General features: G+C 32.4%; 1 protein-coding gene across 6 annotated transcripts in view; it reads left to right on the top strand.

Moving 5' to 3' along the window:
- Positions 1-25,694, top strand: part of LOC128672509 (peroxidase-like) — a 57,219-nt gene that overhangs the window by 4,433 nt on the left and 27,092 nt on the right. For 4 of the 6 annotated variants that reach the window (XM_053749716.1, XM_053749719.2, XM_053749718.2 and 1 more), the window contains exon 2: positions 13,604-13,639. The exons of 1 other annotated variant lie outside the window; for it this stretch is intronic. The gene's annotated coding sequence lies outside the window, so the exon portion shown is untranslated. Of the gene's footprint in view, positions 1-13,110; positions 13,205-13,603; positions 13,640-25,694 lie in introns of those variants that run through there. One more of the 6 variants, XM_053749715.1, reaches the window with a different exon arrangement.

Below are 25,694 nucleotides of genomic sequence, written 5' to 3'. Positions count from 1 at the left end.
TATTTAATTGAATACTACACGGCTTAACTATCTGTCTTCATTAATTTACGTCATAGTAGTTTCGCTAAGACAATGTCAGTCGTGTTTCCTTGCATCTTGGGGCCACAATGACTTATTCTTTGGCTCTCTCGCACGTTTTTCCTCGACATGGTTACGGGTCGGTAGAAACTATTGTTGTGAAAGATATCGTACTTGCTTCTATTCAATCGATTTGGCCGTGTTATGTAGACGATGGAATGCCAGGTGGAATTGTTAGGGGTCGTCCATGCCTGAAGTGATGTACCTACATATGCATTCATTATTTTAGGATTCCCTAGTAGAAGAGTAATCCCACAGTTGTTTTACTTTAGTGCGTAGGTTATAATCTATACGTTTATTTTTGAATTGGTTATAATAAAATCGAAGCACGAGCTGTATACGGAAAAAAAAAATCAATCTATTAGTATAACATTTTAAATAATAAAGTTACGTATTAATTAGTATTAATAATGGCGACCTCGGTGGCGCAGTGGTAAGGTTCTTGCCACTGAACCGAGAGGTCCCGGGTTCGAGCCCCGGTCGGGTCATGATGGAAAATGATCTTTTTCTGATTGGCCCGGGTCTTGGATGTTTATCTATATATGTATTTGTTATAAAATATAGTATCGTTGAGTTAGTATCCCATAACACAAGTCTCGAACTTACTTTGGGGCTAGCTCAATCTGTATGATTTGTCCTAATATATTTATTTATATTAGTAATATATATACATGCATGTAGTAAATTGCAGTAATAAAACGTATGTAATTAACAACCTCGGTATATTTTTTTACTGACTAATTCATAATATTATTACTTACGTGTTGATGATTGACATTAATAAGAGTACATGGTTCCATTAAAGACTGGAAATTATGAATACCATCATACTATAACAGTAGCACAATTATTTTGGTCAACTTATTACAGTTTTGTTGCATTAAATACTAAATAACTATTCTAAACTTAAAAATAAACTAAATTAAATATATAATATTACAAACTATATAGTCCATCAAACATACTGGTAGAGGTAGGTATATCGTGACCAAAGGGCTGGTAGTTATTATCCAATAAGCAGTATGTGCCATGACCCATCGCGGGGGCCCATTGCGGATTGGCGGGTTTTAAATACTGCAAAAACAACCAGGACCGCTTAACGTGCTTTCCGAAGCACGGAGGAGCGCAAGATTATACATTTTTGGTCACCCATCCGATGACCGACCATTGTGAGAGTTACTTAACCGCCACTACAACAGGCCGTGCGCGATAATTACTGCGCCATTGAGCTCCTTAGAGAGTGCGTTTAATTAAACTTGTTTTTATCCACTCGCCAGTCCAATCGCTCAAGTAAATCCAGCGTTAGACATTGCTGTGACAGATCTACCGAATAGATCCATCAAGTCGGATAAATTAGTAAATGACTAAATTCACGTAAAAGAGTCCATACATCCTTATAAAATTCCTCTTCTAAAGTCTTCTTCTTATATTTTATTAAAAGTCCTCTTCTGCGCCTCTCTGTCTGTATATCCTCAATAAATCCTAAAATTACTAGGTTTTTCATGCGCTTTTCACAAAAAAATATGTGATTACTTTTAGGTATCTTCGGATTCGGTCCGGAAATTTCAGTATTAAGTAAGCTAAAGCTTACTTAATATTTAATAAGTATCTTAAGTATTAAGTAAGCTAAACTTACCTAATAGATAAGTATCTTTTATGTGTGTTCATTGATCGAGTGAAATTTAAAAATGATGATCAAAATAAAAAAAAAAAACAATTATATGAATTAGTATGGATGTATGAATTTTATTAACCCTTTCACCGCCAGAGTCGGATTAATCCGACCAATGTTATCGTGTCCATTTCGCCTAGGTCGTATATATCCGACAAAATAGCTATGTTTGTTTTTAGTGGCTTTTCCGACTCGTCATGTTTTATATTGTCTTAAGCTTGTTAATATATGAAGATATATTACATAAAGCAATCATTTGTAATGTCGTACACTTTTGGCTCGTATTAAAAAGCCATAAAATTAAGTAAGAAGTTAGGTGAAATAACTGATAATATTCTCTTGTAATTGCATAGGTGCCAAACGCCCGCGTCGGAAAAATCCGACACTAATGTCGGGACATTCTTCAAAGAGTAACATGTAAAAAATATGTACATCAAAGCAGTTCTCATAATATTGACTTATTCAGAGAACAACAAATAAATTAATTACTAATAAATATTTCTTTACAATAGTTCTACATAGTTTTATTAAATTCTTTTGAAAATAAGCAATTAAGTTGTCAAATGTCGACAATTTTTATATTGAGAATTAATAAATCATTAACAATATTCAATGGCTTTGCATTCAATTCTTTCTACTACCAAAAGTAAAAAAAATGTTTGCCCTGGGTTTAAGCACAGATTGTTAATTAACATCGCGCTGCAACAAATTTCGATATTATTTATCGATATTTAAATAGGTAAATTACATACAACCCTCTTTGTAGTAGATATTTTTTTCTGTTGTACTGAGCTGGGCGCTGGGGGCACGACAGCTGATAAAATGCCAAGCGGTTAATAGGTTAACGAGATAATAATTCCGCTACACCATTCACGACAATGCTATGAAAGGAGACATAAACTTGACAGACACCTACAATCACCCCAGTGCAGCAATTTCATTACTCTATTGTATAATGCGTACAGAACATTGTAATTGATTCCGCATATTGCGTTACTATTCTATGTCATTTGACAATCCTACTAGTATTATAAATGCGAAAGTTTGTGAGGATGTATGTGTTTATGCTTGTTTGTTACTTTTTTACACAAAATCTACTGGACGGATTGTTAAGAAATTTGGTATACGGATAGAATATAACCTGGAATAACACATAGGGTACTTTTTATCCCGAAATTCTTACGGGAGTAAAGCCCCGGTGCGCAGCTAGTATAATATAAACACCAAAAATTACTGGCCGTTACCTGCGAATTCTTCTTCTTCATAGTCGTATTCCTCATGGCTGAGGGTCGTGGTCATTACGTGGAATGAAACACACACAACAACTTTCTTGATAATATTAATGGAGTGGTTTGCCATTGCCTTCTCCATTTCACACACAATTTAATAATAATCAACCGGTGTGCAGGTTTTCTCATGATGTTTTTCTTCACCGGAAGCAAGTGGTGGTCGAAGAAAACTACTATATATGAGTCAGATTTGTATACAAACTCATATGGCACTAGTAGAATTCGAACCTGGGACCTTTTGATTCACAGGCGGGCGTCTTAACCATTACACCACCACCGCTACGAATTCTAAATAATGGGAATTTTTAATGGCATAAAAAATAAATAAAAATTCTATATTATAAGGTTTATTTGTATAGGGTGACACTAAATACACATACGAAATATGATAAGGGCAGATCCTATAACACTTCTAAACAAAGTTTATAAATGTATTTTTATTTACCCAAATAATTTACCTATCATACCTACTAATATCTTTCGTCCCATTCAGCCACACAGATCGTCTCCGAACTAGATGGGAGTCTGTGACTTGAAAATATTAATATTAACTTTACATTATTCTATCCAATGTATCTGAGGAAATAGTAAGCGTTTGTATAATACAAATTTTATTTCATAAATGATAGCAAGGTACTTACTAATTGTGTATTAATATTTAACGCTTCGATCCGATCATCGATGGAGATAATAAAAACAATTGACCAACAATAGGATCGCAATCTGATCGGTTAGAATAAATGAATATAAAATACACAAAAGGCGGCTGTATCGCATGTAAATTAACAGAAAAAATTCTCAAGAGAAATCGCTTGAAGATTATATATTTTCTCAAGTCCTAGTTGTAATGCGAACTTTACGAAGCCGACGAAGTTCTGGAATCTCTAAGAAATAGAACTAACTTAAATTACTTACATCCTGAAAGGACGACATTACCGGTCTCTACTCAACTCCCAAGATAATAAAATAGTTGAAGAGGCACAATTTTCTTACTCAAAATTAAAAGAAATAAAGATGTCAATTAATAAATTCTAAATATTAACAATATTTCGTTATATAGGTATTTTTGTTTTTGTGTTGTGTGTTGTTGAACGATGTGCCCAAACAGCGTTTACGAAGATATGTTGTTTGAAATGTCTACTTACACCTTTCAATTGAAAATTGAAGTATCATTTTGAAGTTTATAGATAGGTTTTAATTTATTGATATTTTATACTATTCACAACACTAGGGAGTGTTGTGAATAGTATAAAATATCAATAAATCCTCAATGTCTGATACATTACACATCTGATACTTAAATTTCTGTCGCAGCATTTCATTAAATTAGATGCCTGTATGCAACTTGAATAAATTCTCACCAGTGTTAGCAATAACACACTCGATATGAATGAATGATATCAGTGTGTTTTGATCATAACTAAAACAGGATGGGAAGCCGGAGCCAAAATCTAGGGCCTAGTTAAAATGACCTTTAGAAACCAATTTTTAAAAAGTTGTTTTGTCACGTGGGATAAATATTTTTTTCCTTGAACTGTTTCTGACCATTAATTAAAGCTTTCACCGACTTGGCTTTTTTCAAAATATTTTACCTTGTCCTCTAAGGATACAGCTGCTTTCAATATTACGAAATTACATTATTTTGTTGAATTATAAAAAAATAACACTCATGATCATATTTTAGAGAGTACACAAAAACACACTGGATAGTGTCTTCACTATTCTAGTGTCTTAATTTTGTTTTTAAATTTTGCCCACGTACCTACAAAGTTGAAGGCATAAGCTGGTCATCCACAAAATTTGATGTTAATTTGCCTATAAAATGATGTAACATCAACCGAATGTAAATTATAGGAATACATTAATCTGAATATCCATATATAGTCTTGGTTAGCGGATATAAACTTGATTTTTTGAAAGACCTTGTAAATATAAAGTTTGCAAATTGACCTATTAGCATAGTGAGATGATCTTTTACTTTTTTGTATAGGTGACATTTTATTTGGACTCATTTAGTATCTCTGTTTAGTATACATGTGTTAGGTGGTAGGGTAATCTCAGGTAGGAGGTTAGACGAGGTAAGAAGGGGTAAATTTTGTTGTTTCATTAACGGACGAGTTAATGGCGAATTGAATATGATTTATATGTAAGTCCCAGGTACGGTGGTCGTCATCAACAAAAGAAGCTATTGCTGTTATTATAGTTTTGTTGTAACGTTCGACAGGACTTACTTGAGGGCAGTAGCGTGGAGTGTAATGTATATGGGGTATTTTGTATGTGTTAAACAAGTCTTTAAGTTCAGCACTTATCATCTGAGGGCCATTGTCAAGTATTATGGTTTCTGGAATACCATAATTCATGAAGACTAAGTTTTCAAGAATATGTTTGATGATAGAAGATGTTGCTCTTTTAATGGGGTAAAAGAGACAATATTTAGAAAAGCAACAGGTAACGACTAATATAAATCTATTTAATTTACGAGTCAAAGGTAAAGGACCGATAAAATCGATAGTGATTGTCTGAAAAGACGGGAGCAATTTTTAGGTTTGCCCATTAAACCAATAGTGTTTTGATTTTGATGCTTGTAAGCTAGACAAGTATCGCATTTAGAAATGAAAGATGTTACTTCTTTACCAGGCCAATAATAATTAAGTTTTAGGCGATGGTAAGTTTTGAAAATACCAAAGTGAGCTGTGGTAGGTAAGTTATGATTTTCAGAAATAATGAACTCTCTGAACTCAGATGGAATTACGAGCTTCCAGCTATGGCATTAGTGCTATGCTAACACAAGAATTCGATAGTATTGAAAAAGCTATAGCTTATATGAAGAAAACCCTTACTGCGTTACTGTGTAACTATTTGATATAATTTATACCACCCTGAGAAAGTATTTCAAAACAGGAACAAAATGTCGCCTCCGAATCTTATTTAATTTTCATACAGCATTTTTGTAGTTTCGTCATAATCTTTATAATACCACGAGTTTATAATACAACCATTCATCCTCCGTGGTATAGTTGTCATATCGATATAAAGGCAAATTAGATGGCTTCTGTAATGCTTATTATTTACATATTATAAACAAACTTTTCTGCCGCGTCTGTCCTAATTCAAACACTATAGCATGGATTTTATTCCGGTTTTCACAATTACTAAATAATAAAGCCTGTTAAAATTCACTTGTAAATAAGCACTAATAATACTATCTATAGTTATTAAGCAAAAACCATTTAGTGCGGTAATGGAATTACAATTTCAAGTAACTGCAAAAATAGAGAATATACGGGCAAAACCGTTATAGGAAATTGGAAAAATATGTTCGTATCTGTAACAATTAAATAAAAAAATACTGTTAATTTCTAATTTTCAATTACTACGTGAATAGGTTTTTTAGTCTAGAAACTAGAAAGCGTATGTACAGATTAGACATTCTATAAGCTGTTACCTTTTTCCCGAGGCTTTGTCCGCGTGAATTTCTCGAACTTTTACCCCCCCCTTATCGGGGTCTAAGGGTCTAACTATATGCATAAATTTCATCAAAATTGTCCAGCGGTTTATCCGTGAAATCAGAACATACAGACTTTCGCATTGATAATATTAGTATGGAAGTTTGGATTCCTAATAAAAAGTTCTACTTAAAGTATCATTATTATAATAAAACAAGCACTTAAATCATAATAACAAGAAGTTAAGAAAAATGTGAAAGGTCAGCAAATTTTTGGGACTAAAACATCGTATGTCAAAAAACAAACAAGTGTCCACGGTAATATCCAAGAATTTTCATAAACAGTTATAAATATTTTCCTAAAACAATTTATTTCTACTCTCCCACTCTTATAATATTTCAAGTCATTGTAACGTTTTTCGACAAAGTAAACATGAAATAATCTAGTTAAAATCAATCGGCGAGTGTTATGTAACAATCAAATCACGTGCGTACAGTAATGCGGTCAAGTTGCGTAGGTACTTTTGCTTTCTGCTGAGGTTGGCTTTAAGCACCTTTCTTTACTTCACCTTGAGAGCTTTTGGTCTCATTTCCAAGTATGTAATTTTTACACGACATGACCACGTGGCTAAGTTTCAAAGGTCAACTGGTTACGCCCGGGGCAGAGCGTCAGTCTCCGGACTGTTTAAAATCTTTGGATAAAAATATAGTCACCATCCGTATTTTCAAATTTTTACTCTGACATAACCTCACTCATTGGGCGGGTCTAAAGCGTTGATTGGTCGCACTGATGCGTTGGTTGGACACGCTCGACGCGCCGCGCAACGCCTCGTGGTACGTTTCGTACTAATATATAAATAAAAAATATTTATATAATTGTTTTTTGTTTCTAATGAATACACTCAGAAACTAACGAACAGGTTTTGATGAAATTTAGGACAGATATAGAGTATAACTTCAGCAGTTACATGTGCTTTATCTTTCATCGCGAAAAAAATGGACGTCGGCTTGTCGTAAATATAATGATGGGTAAATGTTTTTAATGTAATCTTTGAGATAAACACAAAATATAAACCATTAACAATTTCATTTCTTTTTTCTAAAATCGACAATATTAATCAAATCACATTGAACTATGAATTCTATGTCTACATATGTGTGTTGATGCTGCTTCTTCAAAATGTTAAGGTTTTTTTTTACGCTGACCCCGGGCTTCAAACCGGCTTTACAACCCCGATAATTTAAATAGTTCCTAGTTTAATTTAAATAGTTGAAAAACGACAAATTTTTGTAATGGTAATATGTACATAATTATTTAGGTGCGACAATTATTTATTGAATGAGCTATAAAATAAAATATGAAATTCATAAAGCGTCCTGACAAAACCCGAATTTTCATCATGAAAATTTTAAATCTCAAATCAAGGATGTCGATCTATTTTAAGCTCCGACCGAAGCTAATAAATATCTAAATTGAAGTGAACAAATTTTGATGGTGTAAATACAAACAAGGAAAGAGAAACTAATATAAAAACATACTCAAACACTTAAGAATTCTGGCCCTGCTCAATATGAGAATTTTTGTGGTTTTCCCCATCATTTAGGTATAACATGGAGCCTTAAAGCCACACAATGTTTGTCCTGAGTAAAATACTCTGTGTTGTTGGTCCAAAATATTTCCTTTTCCTGAATTATTCGTACTGTTTTATTTACAGGTAAGTCCTATAAACTGCGTTCATAACGTATGCATTCAAGATGAGCATTTATTCCCTTTGTATTTAGAGATATCACGACTCTTCAACTGTGCAGTACCTACATTGAATAAAATTACAGTCTGTCAAGAAAGTGCGGTACCTGGGCTCCGACGTTCGATGGCTGAGGACGAAACCGGGAAACGAATGAGAGAGAGATTCTTTCAAAAAAGTGAAGAAAACGGATTTTAACGAACTACATTTTTTTGTTGGCACGTTCCAACAAAAAATGTAGTACCAACAGGAGACAGCGTCCTCATTTATTTTCTTGAAAGACTGCTATTACGAGGGGCCACAACACCAACAGAACTAAATATAATTTAACATCGTTAATAAAAAACAAACTAGGAAAGGAAATTTCTTGCAGCTGAGGAGCAATGGTATGCACTTAACAGTGCAGTCGTGAGCTGAATACTTGCGCGCTAATACTACATTCTCTTTTCTCTCCTTTTGTCCTGATTCTAGAAATTCATACATTAGTATGAATTTCTCTAATCAAAATCGGTCTAGCGGTTTATCATTTCTAATATTAATTAGAAATGATAAACCGCTAGACCGATTTTGATTAAATTTAGTATGCATATAGTTAGACCCCGTTCAAATGAAGGCTACATTTTTTTTCAAAAATCAATCAATTTTTATTTTCTAATAAGGTTTAATTAAGTTATTCTTTGATTTGTCGGACTTCTCCCATTTAGTATTGTTCCTAAACACCACCTAAATGTAATTAAAGAACATTATTTTTTCCTTCCTGTCGGATTTCGACTAATATACTTCATTATGCATTGAATTTAATCTCGTCGATGTCGATAAATATAACTTAATTTGCAAATTTCCCAATTTATCCTCAACTTCACTGCGAAAAACAAGATCATAATCACCAATATGTCGTTATAAATATGAGTCTGAATATTAAGACAAGAAATAAATGAGAACTGACCAATTTAGGTTGAATAGTTTCGCCATTTATGTGCAATAACAAAATAATAACAATACAAATAATAACTAATAGGCCAGTTACCGTATGTTAAGAAGTACTTACATGCAATGTTGGTATATTGATTATTACGTCTTAATTTAGCTAAAAAAGAAATTAGTGTAAACCTTGGATTTAGTAAATACTTCGTACAACACAGTACACTAATTCCATGGTAAAAACACAATACGTACGTCTATGTGATTATGAGCACGAATAACAAAAAAGTCAAATATTATGCGTGATGGTAATTATTTCCAAGAATTGTTTTTTTAATGTAATTTTAAATAATTGGAATATTTATAAACCACTGTCCCGACTAGTTTATTTGTTTTTAGTTGACGTCAATAAAATTGTACTTGAGAAGAAATTGCAAAAACTGTTGACAGATGTAAATGTAATGTACTTAGTACTTACTGTTTTTTTTTCAATCAATAAATTAATAAAAAAAGACTTAAGACAGGGTGGCTCGAAAAATATATGACGCACTGATCTTAGAAATGAGGTTCTTATCTTAATCTCGACAATTTATTTCGATCAATAGCCTAAAGGGATCTACCATCATTTTGTAACCGTTGATTAATTTTAGGACATTGTGAGGAAGATCGGCTTGTCATTACAGGGCACAGACATTTCGTTCAGTTGACAGACTTTTTTTTGTAAATGTTAAAAAAATCAGAAATGTAAAAATATTTTAGTCAGATTTTTATTGATATCATTTTTATTTGTTTTCAAGTTCTGGATATACTTAGGTACTATAAAATTTATTTTATGGTTATGTTACTTAGCTCATCATTACATATTATAAAAAGAAATCCTGTCGCGTCTGTCTATTTGTCTGTATGAACGCGATTATAATTGTTAAAAACTATAACAAAATAAAAAATTGAAGGCTGTTCAGAACAACGGTTCTCAACGATCTCCGTTAATGTAATAATCATATGAAACTTGACATTTCGTAACGATATTTGGAAGTTCTGTATCATAATATATAGAGCAACTAAGCAAATTGCATTGATTTTCAATTAAGGCCAGATAACAGTGACGAATCTATTTTAACTGTAACATTGATATTCATTTCAATTTTTAACTTTATTGAATTACTTATACTTATGTATAGTAAAATTGTGTATAGTAACTACGATACTTCTAAACTATCGCAGTTCTTTTCATATCAATTTGATTGTAAATCAATATTTTTAACTACCCAAACGAAGCCGGGACGGATCGCTAGTAAGATATATTTTACACTATAGTGACCAGCTTTTGTTTGTACTTGAACTAACTGGTTTTATCTGAAAGTGAAACAGGACCACATCATATGACGTAAGAAAGATGTCGATACAGATACACCTCATAAAGTTCATAACAATTTGGTAAGTGTTTCCGTAATAAAAATATCAAAAACATCAAATTGTATGTAAAGTGTTTGTAATCATACTCAGTGACTCCAAAGTGGATCCTGGTAACCAAAACGACGAAAGTTGTGGTGATGAATCAATAAATTCCAGAATAATCTAATCTCTGCTTAAGACCTAAGTATTTTTTATTTGACACTGGAAACAAACAAGTGAATAAAGTAATACTTACCTTTTTACTTTGCGTTAAAGTTAGATGCCACAGGCTACAGGCAAGGGTGGGTTGTATTACCATCAACCCTTAGTATGCCAGGCATAATCCTTACATATTATAAAATAAAATCCTCTGTCACGTCTGTCTGTCTGTCCGCGATAAACTCAAAAACTACTGCACGGATTTTCATACGGTTTTCACCAATAGATAGTGTGGTTCCTGAGAAAGGTTTAGGTGTTTAATTAATTATGTTTTACGCGAGCGAAGCCAGGGCGGGCCGCTAGACCACTTATAAAATGAATTTAGTTATTTTAAGGAAAACCTACAGTAATTATTTAACATCATATATATGTGTGTCTGTTCTTTTTTGTAGGATATTACGGAGTTGAGTGAAATGCGAATTATATCTTGGGTAACAAAATTGTTATTGTGCATTGATTACAAAAATTACGCAAAAAAGAAAATTATTCAAATTTCATACTTTTACTTCAGTCTTTCATCCGTGCAAATGGTAATGGGAGTATGTTACGCATGATTATGATACGAATCAATATCATATAACAAATATATGTATATTTTTATCATCTATCGTTTTTAAGATTTAATATAAATAAATAAACATTCTGAATCTGAAAAATGTAAAAACCGTTGTTATAAGTTAACTTGGAAATGCTATACCTAGACTTGATGTTATAGGTGTTGGAAATAGCAACATTTTAGCATTGTCTATGACGTTTGTCTATATGTCTATGTCGTTTGGTTATATTTCCCGCGTGCTCTCCCTCTCTCGCTCTCTCTTCCCCTTTTTTTTCTGGACGAATACACGCATTTCATCACATCATATTAAATTACAGTTCTATTAATATTTTCATTCATTAGCATATATATATCTAACCATAACCAAACTCATAATCAACTCATAAGCGACTTATGTATAAATAAACATTTTAGCCAATATATCACGTACGTTCTATGATTTTGGTAAATTATTGTAGATGCTATCACTAATTGGTTATTGACGATATCCTCCTATGAAAGTGATATATGTTATTATACAGATTCGCTGACCGAGTAATACGTCATTGTTTACAATCCATAAAATCATTGTCCAACTAATTTACTGAAAGCAGTTGTGTCATTGTTTTCTGTAATTATGAGTTTTCAGTGTAATAACACTGAAAAATTGTAATTATAGACACATTACCCACAGTGAAATCATTAGTTTTCACTGTTAATGTTTGTTCCTCCCGGGTTTTTTCTGAGTCCTCCCGGGCCTTACATTACATTTATGTCCGAGAATATTGGTTTGCATCAGTTAACTTTGACGTTTATTTTAACGTGCGCAGAATGCTAAGTAAAAAGGTTACCTATAGTAACCTATTCAGCAAGTTTTTACTCATGGGGTATATGAGTGAAACACTGATTTAAAATTCATAGAAATCCAATCCATAAACGACCTGAAAATATGTATGAATTAAAAATAGATTTCTAAAGAGCAAATTAATAAATTAAATTACAAGTAACATGTATGATTTAGGTTCATTTAGGTACTTTTAGAAATTGTAATAAATATAGAAAGACATATTTTATTACATTACGAAAAGAAGTTGATAGTCAAACTGTGGCGTGGACGTTTGAAATTATTCGCTTTATTCTCCAGTTCACCTCTTATTGTTCGAATTCAATGCTATTTGTCCCCGGCAAAGTTTCTACATTATCCATTTAATTAACCGCGGATTTCCAATCTAATTAATGCCATTGTCTTAAACTGTGTCTTTTTACCTTTTGTTCTTTTGAAAGTAAATATTGAATATTTTAAGTTTTTGAGGATTTTAAAACATCATTACAGGTAACTTTCACCACAGTGCTTTGGTACTTTGATATAGATTAGACATGAGTGTAACTTAAGGCTTTTTACAACCATAATTTCAAAAATTTACATACTTAGCACTTTGATAGATTTTAAGTACATCAAAACTATTATTGTTTCAATACTGACCACGTCTATATGTATAAGTACATATGTACAAATCGTTATACATATAGGAATAGAGGTAGACAGATCTTACCTGTAAGTTGCTTTTACATATAATAATATGTATAGTGTAAAATGTTAGAGCTTTACTTACTTTCTTGTTTTTTTACTAAAAGCACAATTATTTTTGATAATTAGATGTGAATCAGGTGAACTAATCATCACTTGCCTGTTCTCCGGTAATGAATTAATTATATTCTGAAAATTATATGCTGCCCGTGTTATGTCAATTAATAGAACAAGTCTAACAAGATTTTATCAATTTATTTAATTTACTAGTTAGTCGTTAGTTGTTATACTAAGTGGAAGGTAGTGGTTGAAATTATAGTGGTTATGTGTTAATGAGCTATTTAACTGAATGCTACACTACTCTTGGAAAGTAAATGGTAAGCGCTTAGGATAAATTAAAGTTTTCAGGAAATTAATATTTTTTTAAAATTACGTTGGTTTTCATAGATATTTTAGACTGTAAACCTTCATGTTTTATTTCTGTGCTGCTAATGTTCTATCTATTTATTTTGTTATTAGCCTATTGATGTATCTCAATGCTGGGCAAAGGCCTTCCCTTCCTTTTCCCACAAATCTCTGTCGAGAATTTACCATTTCAATTTTGTAACATAAAATACTTAGGTAATGGTAATGGTTATTACCAATGAAGAATCTTTTAAATAGTGTTTGTTTACTTTGATATATATTTTTTTAATTTAACAAATTACAATATAATTAAGTTAAAATACTAAGAACCTTTAAATAAATAAATCTTAATCAACATTTCTTTTTCACAGATCGATTTTGGAGTTGATTGGATTTTTCTAAAATCTGTAAGTACCTAAATATAAAGAAGGTATACCTAAATATAAAGAAATCTGTAAGTTTACATGTTATTACATAAATCTACTTTTATTTACAGTTTTCGTAATGCAGAAATCCTAATTAGGTGTAAATTGATTTACTTGATACCGTGCGTTACTAATGAACATGTGTAGTTGTAACGTGCCCGAAGTAATGAAAAATCTAACTAATTTTAGTTTAGTGTTTTAGACACGCACAGTGAAATATTCTTCTTTTATACTACACTAATATTGTAAAACAAAGTCCACTGACGCGTCGGTCTGTTCGCATTATACACAAAAACGACTACACATATTTTCATGCGGTTTTCACCGATAGACACCTAGTATGATTCCTGAGTGAACCCCCTATGAAGTTGTTGGCATAACTCATGTGATATAAAACAGCTGACGGTTTCCAAACGGAACGCACATTTTCCAAATAGCTAAGAACCCGATCGAATAAATTCTCTTTCAAATAAAAAAAAAAAACTAGATCAAAATCGGTTTGGCTTTAAATTAAGTATAATGCAACACCGATAATTTCGAAATAAAAACTAAACGAAGTGTCCATTATCGTTTCGTACGTTACCTAATAAAAAATCCAATATCTATACATTAAAAAACATGTTTATTATTTATAAATCATTTGAAATTTGACCTCAGTTGTAATAGACTACTCCTATATATAACAGTCTCACTGATAAATAACGAATTGCATTCAGATTAGTGTCATAAACGAATATATAATTGCATTCGCGTGCGTCAGTGCCATTGTTTGTACGTACAGCACACTGACCTAACCAAGTTAACTGCAAATTTGCCACTATTACCGAGGCATAGAGGTCTAAGCAGGGTAACTTGGTACGAAGATGACTATACAGTGCAATATTTCCCGCTGGCCTTAGTGCTAGACAGCTGTCTGTCCAATTTACGAAACATTACCCTAAAATTAAAGCAATTAAGTATTTCAAACGGACTAGAAAATATTCAAATGCATTTATTCTGTAATTTTTAATGGTACTTATCAACCAAAGATAAAATATTTTTTCTTTTATCTTATATTTTATTTATTTTTATCGTCAAAATTTTGTGTGAAAACGGACGTTTACTACATTTAGTAAACGTCCGTTTTCAAACAAAATGTTGACGTTTGTTATGTGCACAATTGCGCGAGAATCATATAAACATCCCTGGACACAGTTTGATTTTCAATGAAGAGAGAGTCGTATATCTGCATCAGAATGGAATTCACCACACTGTCATGTATTCATTCATAATCACTTATTTAAAGGTTGTAACGCAATGAACAGGATGTTGTGGCAATATATATTGACTTTGGAATGCACTTTTATACTCTGCCATTTGTACACCAATAGAAGCCCGAAAGTAATAAATCATTATGAATTCTCAATGTTATGTTGATGTAGTTTATGTAGCTGTTTGGAGCAACAGAGCTCATTTATTTCGTCTCGTTTAATATTAATGTGGTGCATCGAAAGCCTGCAGATCTGTACTACTCAGATCACTGAGTTTTATTCAGGGTAAAATGGGCTGGAAACCGGTCGTTGGTAGTTTTCTGTATTAGTTATAGTCGCTTGTGGTGCAAATGTTCTGAACTGAGCGGTTCTTTTGATAGAGGATGTTATACAATCATTGAAAGCTATATTACCTATATTGACTCGAATACATTTTACGAATAATACGTAATTTGAATAATTATTCGGATAAATATTTTTTGTGGATTATTTATGTTTTCTGACTAGGAATAGTCAGTAACATAAATAATTCAGAAACACATAAGTCATTCAATTAACGGACGATGAACACGTGCGTCTTATTTGGGTGGTCAATTGTCGTCCCGCGCTTAGGTTGCACTCCTCGGTTGGCGGTCACTCCATCTCGCGTGCCATTTGGCGTGGCCATAAGGTCAGACGGGCAAAAAGTAGTCTCATATTAAATTGGAGCTGGACATTGACTCGGAAAGTTATATAAGTAAATCCTACTAGTATTATAAATACGAAAGGTTGTAAGGATGTTATGTATGTTATGTATGTAGGTTTGTTATTCTTTCACGCAAAATCTAGTGGACGGATTGTTATGAAATTTTGTATACGGGTAGAAAATAACATGGAATAACACTTTTTACCCCGAAATTCTCACGGGAGCGAAGCTCCGGTGCGCAACTATTAAAATATATTTTGATGTCGATGTAATTTCAACCAAAACAGATAGAAAAATATCGTACTTGGCGTGCTAAGACCATTGCGTGTTGTTAATATTGATACCAAAATAACAAGTTTAGTCCTGCAGTTGAATTAATTACTACTTGCGTCTCATATCTATTTCAGAATTCAACAATCATTACCAAAACAAAAGCCCGAACAACGGTGACATAATAATATTTATTTTGTAACGCAGTGATCGTGACTGGTGGAACGATACAAAGGGGACCGCGTCGAATCTGTTTGCTTCCGCCCTGGATCGTGAAGGTCGATGGTTTGGTTTATTTAGCAGTAGGTGTCCATAAACAAAGGAATTAATAATGAGACATACTACTATCTGACAAAAATAAATAAAATAAAATGTCTTTTCTTGTTCCACTTCTTATTGTTCTTTGCAGTGGTGATGCTCTTGTAAGACTTTGAATATGTGGTTAAAATTAAAGTGCATTCATTAGATTTTAAAAATTCAAAATCTTTGTATATTCTATAGCTACTATCCAATAGTGTAACGGTGATCAGATAAATTAGATTCAGGCTTCGTCAAGTCATTTTCTTATCAACGGTTGGTAATCAAATATAGGTATAATAATCCTATGTCAACATAGGTATAGGAATATTGTCATTGAATGAAATTTACCTAGGTATCTCTTTATATCTATTTACCTATTTTTCGAGACCGATATTGTCCACGACAGACAGGGCTAGTTTTGTTTGTGTACCGAGTGTTACAAAAGTAATTGATTTTCTCCAACAACTACAACAGTAATTTACTTTTTGTATTTCGGATAAAAAAATAGCTGTCATCGTTCTTATACATTAAGGATGGTATCTAGCTGATGAGATCTTAATGTTAAGAAAATAATAAAGAGAGATTAGAATTTGTATTCAGCTCTCGTCAATAACAATTAGGAATCTCCTTTCTGTTTGTTCCAAATTATGGTAACCTATTTTCGCAGACAATGAGATTGAGTTTAAACAAATTGTACAGGATTTAAATAGGATTTATTGGGTTGATAGCAGAAAATGATGTGTTTTTAATTTTTCTATCGCGGTTAAGTTTTTTGCATCGCTTCTTCTTTAGAAGGTTACTTATAAGTTTCGTTTTAAGTATGTTTTTGATTTTTGATTTAAGAGTGAGTCGTACCAGTCAACTTTGACATTAACTTTAACCTGCGCACGGCCATCGTTTAGATAAAATTTTGTTCGTTCATTTACACTATTATAAAAAAAAACTTATTACAGATCAAATTTAAGATTCTGACTTTATTTTATTATACTTACATTCATTTAAAAAACCGGCAAGCACAAGCCGGATACACATTCCTAGATTTCATGACAGTAGGCACTAGAATGTTGAATATCTCGAAAACTCTGTGATAAATAAACTATTTAAGTATCATATAACAGTAAAGATTATTCAACCGTTAAAGACGAAAATTTTTGCGGAATTCTGTATTGCGAAGAGACGAAAGAAGCATACCTATGAAAAATATCCATCATTGCTTTAATCTTTGTCATTTTCAGGTGTCGCATATTCTACTCATATTGCATGCGTCACAAATGGTTAATATCAACCCTTAGACATCGACCTTTTTTGTAATAGAGACAAAAATAGGATTCCAGTTCCATTGTTACGTTCGTGGGGTCGTGACTACCCCGAAGGAGTAACTTTTCCTTCACGACGCGTCGTCCATATGTTCCGGTCCTTTGCGACGTGAAGCTACATGCATCTTGGTATCCACAATAGCGCTTATTTGGTGAAACCATCAAAATACCCCAAACGCGCGAAGTAACTAAAATACAAGTTATACGTTTATCAGTGTCACTGCAACCTAAATAATACATTGGCCGGATTTTGTTAATGATTAATTATCTATAAATAAGATTGCCTAAAATGACACTTACGGTAAACACATTAACATGACATCATACAGCATCAGCGAAGCCCGGCTTTGGATGATCTTAAATGGATTAAAATCCGGTGAAGAAGAAAGCTTAGATACGGACAGACGCGGCAGGCGACTTTGTTGTATACTAGTGATAGTGATGATGAGAAAACCGGTTGGAATAGAATTGTATCAAGGTCTTTACACCACATCGTGCCCAAATCTGCAAGACCAGTAATATATGAATATATCGATTAATTATAAATCAAAATCCTTGTCTGTCACGTGGTGGCGATCATTCAAGGTAACCGGAATAGACCTAGTTGTTTATTCAAATGTTCTCATAATACATATTATCTCAAAAACATGTATGTTTGTACAATATACAATATCGATGTTGGTTATCTACCCGTAAAATAAAATTTATCGTTGTCAATATATACCATAGAAAAATCAAATAGGAATTCATTATATTTAACTGTAGTTTGTGTCATTTCGATTTGGTATCGGATGTGACTATATGCGATTGTTGATTTGCCTAGTTCCTATTTATTATACAGTAGCTTTGACCGCATCCTCCTTTGCGTGTTCTTTTACATAAGATTTTTCTACTTTCACTTTAATTATTACTTTTATTTTAATTACCTATGTAAAATTGAGACGCTTCTGGAATGTGAAAACTTTCCATTATTTATGACAAAAACTTTGTTAATTCGTGCGATCACGCACGATTGGGAGAGAATGTCGTCGCTCCTCGTCATGTCACTGAACACATGAGTTCTTTTTTTTTTAATTATCGGATTTTTTATATTAACTTGCCCCAGCGAGCAAAATTGTGCGTAAAGTAATTAAATTCGAATTAGCCTTAGTCATTTATCCAAATAAGGAATTGCGATTTAACTGGAAGTCAGTGATTTGGGCTATGTTGGGAGGATTATCTTGAGACTAGTGTACACCGATTGCGTAGGTACGTGCGCATGTATTATTTGTGGATGGAATTGTGTGACTGGTTGCGTAGACTTTATCAAATTGATAATGTGAAAATTATCATCATATAATTATTTAAATTTTATTTCATACTAGTTCATACTTGCATGTTATATCGATATACATGGCACTTGAGGCATTCCACAAACGGCTCTACATGTCCAATTTTCTCAAAATTTTTTTTATAACACTATGTTTTCATATGCGGAATACAAGTTCTATTAAAATCGGTGTTCAACGTGGAATACGTCTGCAACCTTTATTTTTTAGACACTGATAAATAAAATCTTTATGGTTGTTAAATTTAATTGAAATAGCTAAATAAGGTTTAACGGCCAATCATAACTTGATCAAATACGGCTAATCTAAAAAATAGTCACACACGTAAATTCCATTCACATAATATGAAATTCACTGTGATATTTTGCTTATGAACGGAGACTGATGCGAATGTAGGTATATAAAATCGTGAAAGGCCGCGAACCTGATAATATAACAGTCATTTAATCTCGGGACACCTTTGAACTTTGCATTTGAAATTGATGTCATTAAACTACATTTTGAATGATCTTTGACACTTGCTGTAATTGCAGATTTAGCACGTAAGTATTCATTAGTTAAATAAGGTATACTAAAGTTTGACACCAACGTATAATTTCGTCAAAAATGATATGTACCTATTTCGGAAAAGTTTCGACTATTGGTAACTTTATTATATTGAGTAGTATTTGTATTTCCTGTTGTTAGTGTGTTTATTTATTTATAATAATTAGTTATACACTTTATTGCCTGTAACCAAATATTTTTTAATTTAAGTGGTACTACTTGAGTTTTTGTTGAAATTAAAACACTACTTTTGTTTTGTTCTTTCATTGAAATGTGTAGGTAGGTATAGTATAACAATATGTTCGAACAAAAATATTGCATCTTAATTTTCTTTCTTCATAAATCATTACGCTAACTAAAGCGAACTTAATTTAAAATCCCATATAAAGACATTCATATATTTTGAGGTTAGCCTATTCAAAAACAACCTTCAAGTTGATTTACCGGTCAGTTTTTACCCATTAATTAAAACTGTGTCGATCGTTACACTTGTCTAACAATGGCTTAAAAAAGATTAAGTCACACGGCTACACTACACCTTAGGTTATAATAAATTAAAAATTACCGCGATACTATTTTAATACAAAATGATAAAAATAGATAAAATATTGGTACTGTAAGTAGGAATTTTGGCAAAGCATAACATAATCCAAAAATTATAATCGAATAATTGTACTTTTTCTGAAAATTTAAAATTATTGTAAGCACATGAGAATTGGAGATATACCGATGTTTTTAAATATTTTCACTTTAGTATTTTTTTTTAATTATTTAATTTGATATCAAAAACTTACATTTTGGTCAGTATACATTGCCAGCTGCGTCCCGGGGATTCGCTCCCATTGAAATTTCGATATAAAAAGTGATAGGATTATTCCAGGTTCCAGTTCCAGGTATATTCTAGCCGTGTATCAAATTTCACACCAGTCCGTCCGGTAGATTTGGCGTGAAAGAGTACCTAACGAAATGTGAAAGTTAGTAAGGAGAACTTATTATCTTTCGCATTTATAATATTAGTGGGATTTATATCTGTGCATTTGGTATTTTGTACACTTAGAGTAACTGGCGGCCTTTGTTAGCCACGAATTGAGATTACGCTCACATGACTTGGCCTAAGGGTAAGGTTTATTCTTTTGTCTTAATTCAAATGGTGTCGTATGGGTGTAGCTAGTGTCTACATAATGATTTGAGCTTTTTTTTGAATATAGGGTATTTCAACCTTAATAGGTAACTAAAATTAATTTATTTATATTCGTAGACACGATAATTTAATGTCACTATTTTTAATTTTAATTTACTATTTTTAGTTATCATTAAAGTAAATTTGGAATCATAAAGGTACTTGTTAGCTACTTGTGCTACATAATGTAATTTGAGAATGCTTTATGACTCCAAAGTGAATCGTCACTGATATTCAAGTTTCTTAAATATCATTTTTAAAATGTTTTATTTGACTTTTAGTAAACTATTAAGCTAGTTAGAACATTGAAATACATTGTAACTACTTACCAGCATACAAGTAATGAGTCGAATTAAAATCAAATTAATTAAATAAACATGAATGTTGAGTTTAACAAGGTAATTAACATCAAATAACAAAATAATAAATATACATTTATAAACACTAAATCTATTACGACTATTTTCTTGTTTGATATTAACGTTGATAAGATATCGTGACTTCACAAACGGTAGTAAATAAATAATAGGTACTTAGTTTTATTTAAATAAGAACAGTAAAGTGATTGTTGTTGACAGTGTTATATACTATTGTTAACTGATTAAAAATGAGTAAATATATATTTTTAATTTACTTACATATGTATATAATATTAAACAGTCGCTATTTAATATTAGCACCCACCCTGGTTTGCACCGTCAACGACGTTAACTTTAACAAACCCAAAGCAGAATGCAAAGTGTTTAAACTTCAGCGCCGAGCCGATTACAATCAACGTCAAATTTGACAGTGTAACTAACCCAGAGTTTTGGGATAGTAAGCTTTGACAGTCACAAGTCTCGAATTTATTTTGTGATTTGTCCATATTATATTTGTTTATTAGTTTATGTATATAAACTAATAAATAAATATAATAGGGAGAGTATTCTCCCTATCATCTCCCATCAGTATTTTCCCGGTTTCATTCTTAGCCATTGAGCGTCGGAATACAGAGTCCACTTTCTGACTTTTTCGTCTCAACTTCGCATGGTCGTCAGCATCAGACCATCAGACAATATATTCGTTTGTATTATTGACTTTGTAATTAATGAGTGTTATTGATCAGTTTTATAGTAAGTAGTAATTAATTTAGTGAAATAGACATACGCTATTTAACATCTAGTGCTAATTTGAAAGAAAAAACTAGTTTGAATGATAACTAAAATTAACTTGATGAAATTGAGCAAAAAGTAATCTATTTGTCTGGGAATCAATCGCAGGATTTTCAGCAATCAATCTCAGGAGAGCTTTTGAAGAAATCAAACTTCTCCAGGTACTTAATGAATACTTTGAGCTCTCGTAAATGATTGATTAGAATAGGTCAGAGCTTTGTTTAGTGTAAAAGGAACCACTTTTACAATAATATTGGTCAAAAAGGGAAGAAAAAACAAACACATCATCTAGTACGACATTCAAGGGATGATTCAAATAGCACATGTCATAAAAATGTGAAAATAAATTTACAATTTTGCACGTTTAAATAGCTTAGGTTAATCTCGTGGCATTCGAATACATGTCATTTTATAAATGATTGACATGCCTTTTTACGTAATCGAAGCTAATAAGTTGCCAAGTTCCTTTTTCTTAGTAAGCAAATGTCATTAATTTGTTAAGAAATTCTCGCGGAAATTATACGTAACTATCGCGGCGCTGACGTTCTAATATATTGTCTAATCAATTTTCTAGTTAAACTTATATAACGCTAACTTAAAATATATACATATATATAAATATACACTTTATTACTTATAGTTATCTGACTGATAGTGTCGTTATATGAATTATTGTGTTGATTTGTGCTGCTTTAGTTAATTTTCCTGGTCATAAAAGTGCAACTGGTTGATTCTTTGAAAAAAAAAATCCACGAAATAAGTGAATTGCATCATATTCGGTGAAGTGGAAACATTCGGTTTAATAAGGCGATTGTTACTTATGAACTTTAATTGGCTATCGACGTGTTGGTATTTCCAATGTTAATTTTTTACCATTCGTACGAAATGTTTCGTGATGTTAGTGGTTTATACTCCTATGAATCATGGTGTCTTTCGATATCCAGGCAAACATGTGATACAAAAGAATAAATTATAAGCAAATTGCTTCTAACCGAAATTAAATATCTTTTTTTTTCATTTAAATGTAGTCAAGACAAGCCTTAGAAATAGTTCACGGTAGTTTCGAGCACATTTGTCAAATAAACATTGCGAATCTGACGAATATTGTGCAACTGCATATGGAAATTGCGATGCATTTATTGTTGCTTCATATGCTCACAATGAATCTAGATTTGTGTCTGTCTGAAAGGATTACTTCGTTGTATCCACTTTCCGGTCGCGATTCCGTGGGCATTAAATTTGTAATTTTAGACTTACCTATGTTTAACTATTGCAGGTGTTGTTGTTGCATCAGTTCTTTCGTGAAACGGATAAACAACATTTTTTTTCAGTGAACGTATGGACCGCCCAATCTGGTTTTACCATTGTGTGATGTGAAGTGACCCTGATAAAATGATGCAGTTACTGCAATATAGTGCAGATTTTGTTTAACGAGAAATTAATTAGATTGATAAATAATAATCAGGAGTAGATGGAAGGGGTCCAGCAATAGGTCAAGGAGGACAGGGGAGGATAATAACGATAAAATAAGATTAAAGTCGTTGTCAGTATCGATTCCAATAATCGATAATCACACTCTTTCGATTTACGCTTTTATTTTTAACATAATTTTCTCGTTATTTCAAACATATTAAGGTACTTTGGAATTTTAGTAAATTCGGACATGGAAAGTTACTAAAAAATTCAATTACTTAGTTAATTTAAAATTATCTCACTTACACCAATATCAAAATGCAATCTATGCAAAGTATCTAAGAGAGAGTCACTGGTTGACAAACACCTCGTGGGAAGTAAGCTCGTTGAGCTGATCAAGAGAATGCGATTACGAAAACACCAGGATGGCGTAGCCATACTATATCTAGCTCGACTCCAGATTCAGGTCAACAGAATTAAACCAAATCCATCAGATAGACGCGTAGCGACGAAGTAGCAGCATTATACTTACTTATAGAAACGTAATAAAACAAATTAGTATGAACATTGAACACTTCAAATACATTAATATTTTATGGCTAATCAATAATATTAAGTGAGTAATTAATACCTTATATAACTCAAATTAGAGATAATTCAACTCAAAATAGAGAAGGCAGTCATTACATTGATTGTTTTTTTAATAATAATCATTTTCGCAGTTTATATGAACAAAATAAATATTGCAAAAATAGAAATCTGTAGTAAAAATGATTTTTTTTATTCCATAAAAATTGACCGATCAACTATTTGGACACATAACAAAATACCAAACAGTACAGAAACTTTAAGAGTACCTGACTTACACTTAACTGCCAACTCGATCCATGAAGGGTCCAGTCAAGCAGTACCTAAGTGAAAATACATAAAACAGCGTAGCAGCTCTGCAAACAATAAAATGACAGAAATAAATATAATATGAGTTATATAATTTCTAAATACAAATAATATAATGATATTTAAGAAAAGCTATTGCATTCCATGTAAATAAACTGAGCGTATTTAGGTTAAAGGTTTATCCTGTATAGTTCGTGTCTATAAATTCTAAGCACCTACTAACTTATCTGCTGAATGACAAGCAAAAGCGAATATAATGAATTCCGTCCAAGTCGATTTCGCATGGTTTTGAATTGAATCATATTCCGTAATTAATGAAATGGAAAGTACCATTATGTCGCGCAGTGTGAGACTGCGTCAAGGTCGCTCCACATTATTACATGGTTTATTATATGTTTAGAAAAAGGTTATCATTAAACGGCGCTTTAAGCTTTGTACGGGTTTTTAACAACGTAACACTTTTATTTATTTACTCAATTTAATAGTTAAATCTTTTAAATTTGAAAATAAATGAGTACCTTTGGTTATAATAGCTCCACATGTATACATCTATCCAATGAAATATCGTCATGTAATCCATTACGTGAAAATAGGCCGTGACTCTTATCCTACAAAATACGCTCAGGATGAGCAAGATTTCCAGGAAAGTGTGAAGTTCAGAAAATCAAGTCTAATCCTAACTTGAATTGGCATAACAAACCTTCGTTGGAGTTGTTTTTTAAACGATAAATAAATAATGAAATTACTTAGCCTAAGTCGCACCAGTCAACATCGTTAACTTCAATCAACCTGCGCACAACAATGAAGAATTCGCAATTTTAACTTATAAGGGCGATGCAACGCGTTAAAGTTAACGCCTAAGTTGTAAGACTGGTGTACGTAACTGACGCAGATGATCGCGTTTCAACCGCTCGTCTGCATCAAAGTTCAATGAGCCGCCGATGTGTGTTGTCGTAGAGGCGAGGTGTACAAACGATGTGTAAATATCCTTCGGACATTTAATCGACTGTAAATTCAATGTAACGCCTACTTAGGTGTTTCAATATTTAGACTAACTTAGGTGAAATTTATGTTCTGATTAGTTTGGCCCTCATAATATTATACCGATATTTAGTCGAATGTGAAATTAGAAATTTAAAATAATGTCTCAGGATATACAAAAACATATATTTATAACACATACCTACTTCCTTCCTTATAGTTATCCCTTATGGTTGAGGGTCGTGGCCATTAAATTAAATGAAATACAAAACAACGACTTTCTTGGCAATATTATTGGAGTAGTTTGCCATCGCGTTCTCCATTTTGTGCACTGTATAATATATATACATAAATATGTAAGGACAAATCACACAGATTGAGCTAGCCCAAAGTAAGTTCGAAACTTGTGTTATGGGATACTAACTCAACGATACTATATTCTATAACATATATGTATGTATGACATTCACTGAAATCAAGAATTTGCAAGTAGTGCTCGATGGAAACTAGAAGTCAGATTGGTATACAAACTTGAAGTAAGTACAAGTATGACTCGAACCTGGGACCTTTCGGTCCACAGACGGGCGTCTTTCGTTGGGGGGCCCAACGCCCGCGTCACATGATACTCGTATCTACACATCAATAGACGGCCATCGTAAGTAGTAAAAGTTACCCAAGAAACTGCATAGCTATATCATCGTGTGAACATCGCCGTCATAT

The sequence above is a fragment of the Plodia interpunctella genome, chromosome 9 (assembly GCF_027563975.2).
Source record: "Plodia interpunctella isolate USDA-ARS_2022_Savannah chromosome 9, ilPloInte3.2, whole genome shotgun sequence".
In the NCBI taxonomy this organism is placed as follows: Eukaryota; Metazoa; Arthropoda; class Insecta; order Lepidoptera; family Pyralidae; genus Plodia; species Plodia interpunctella.
This window is presented reverse-complemented; position numbering and strand designations above follow the sequence as displayed.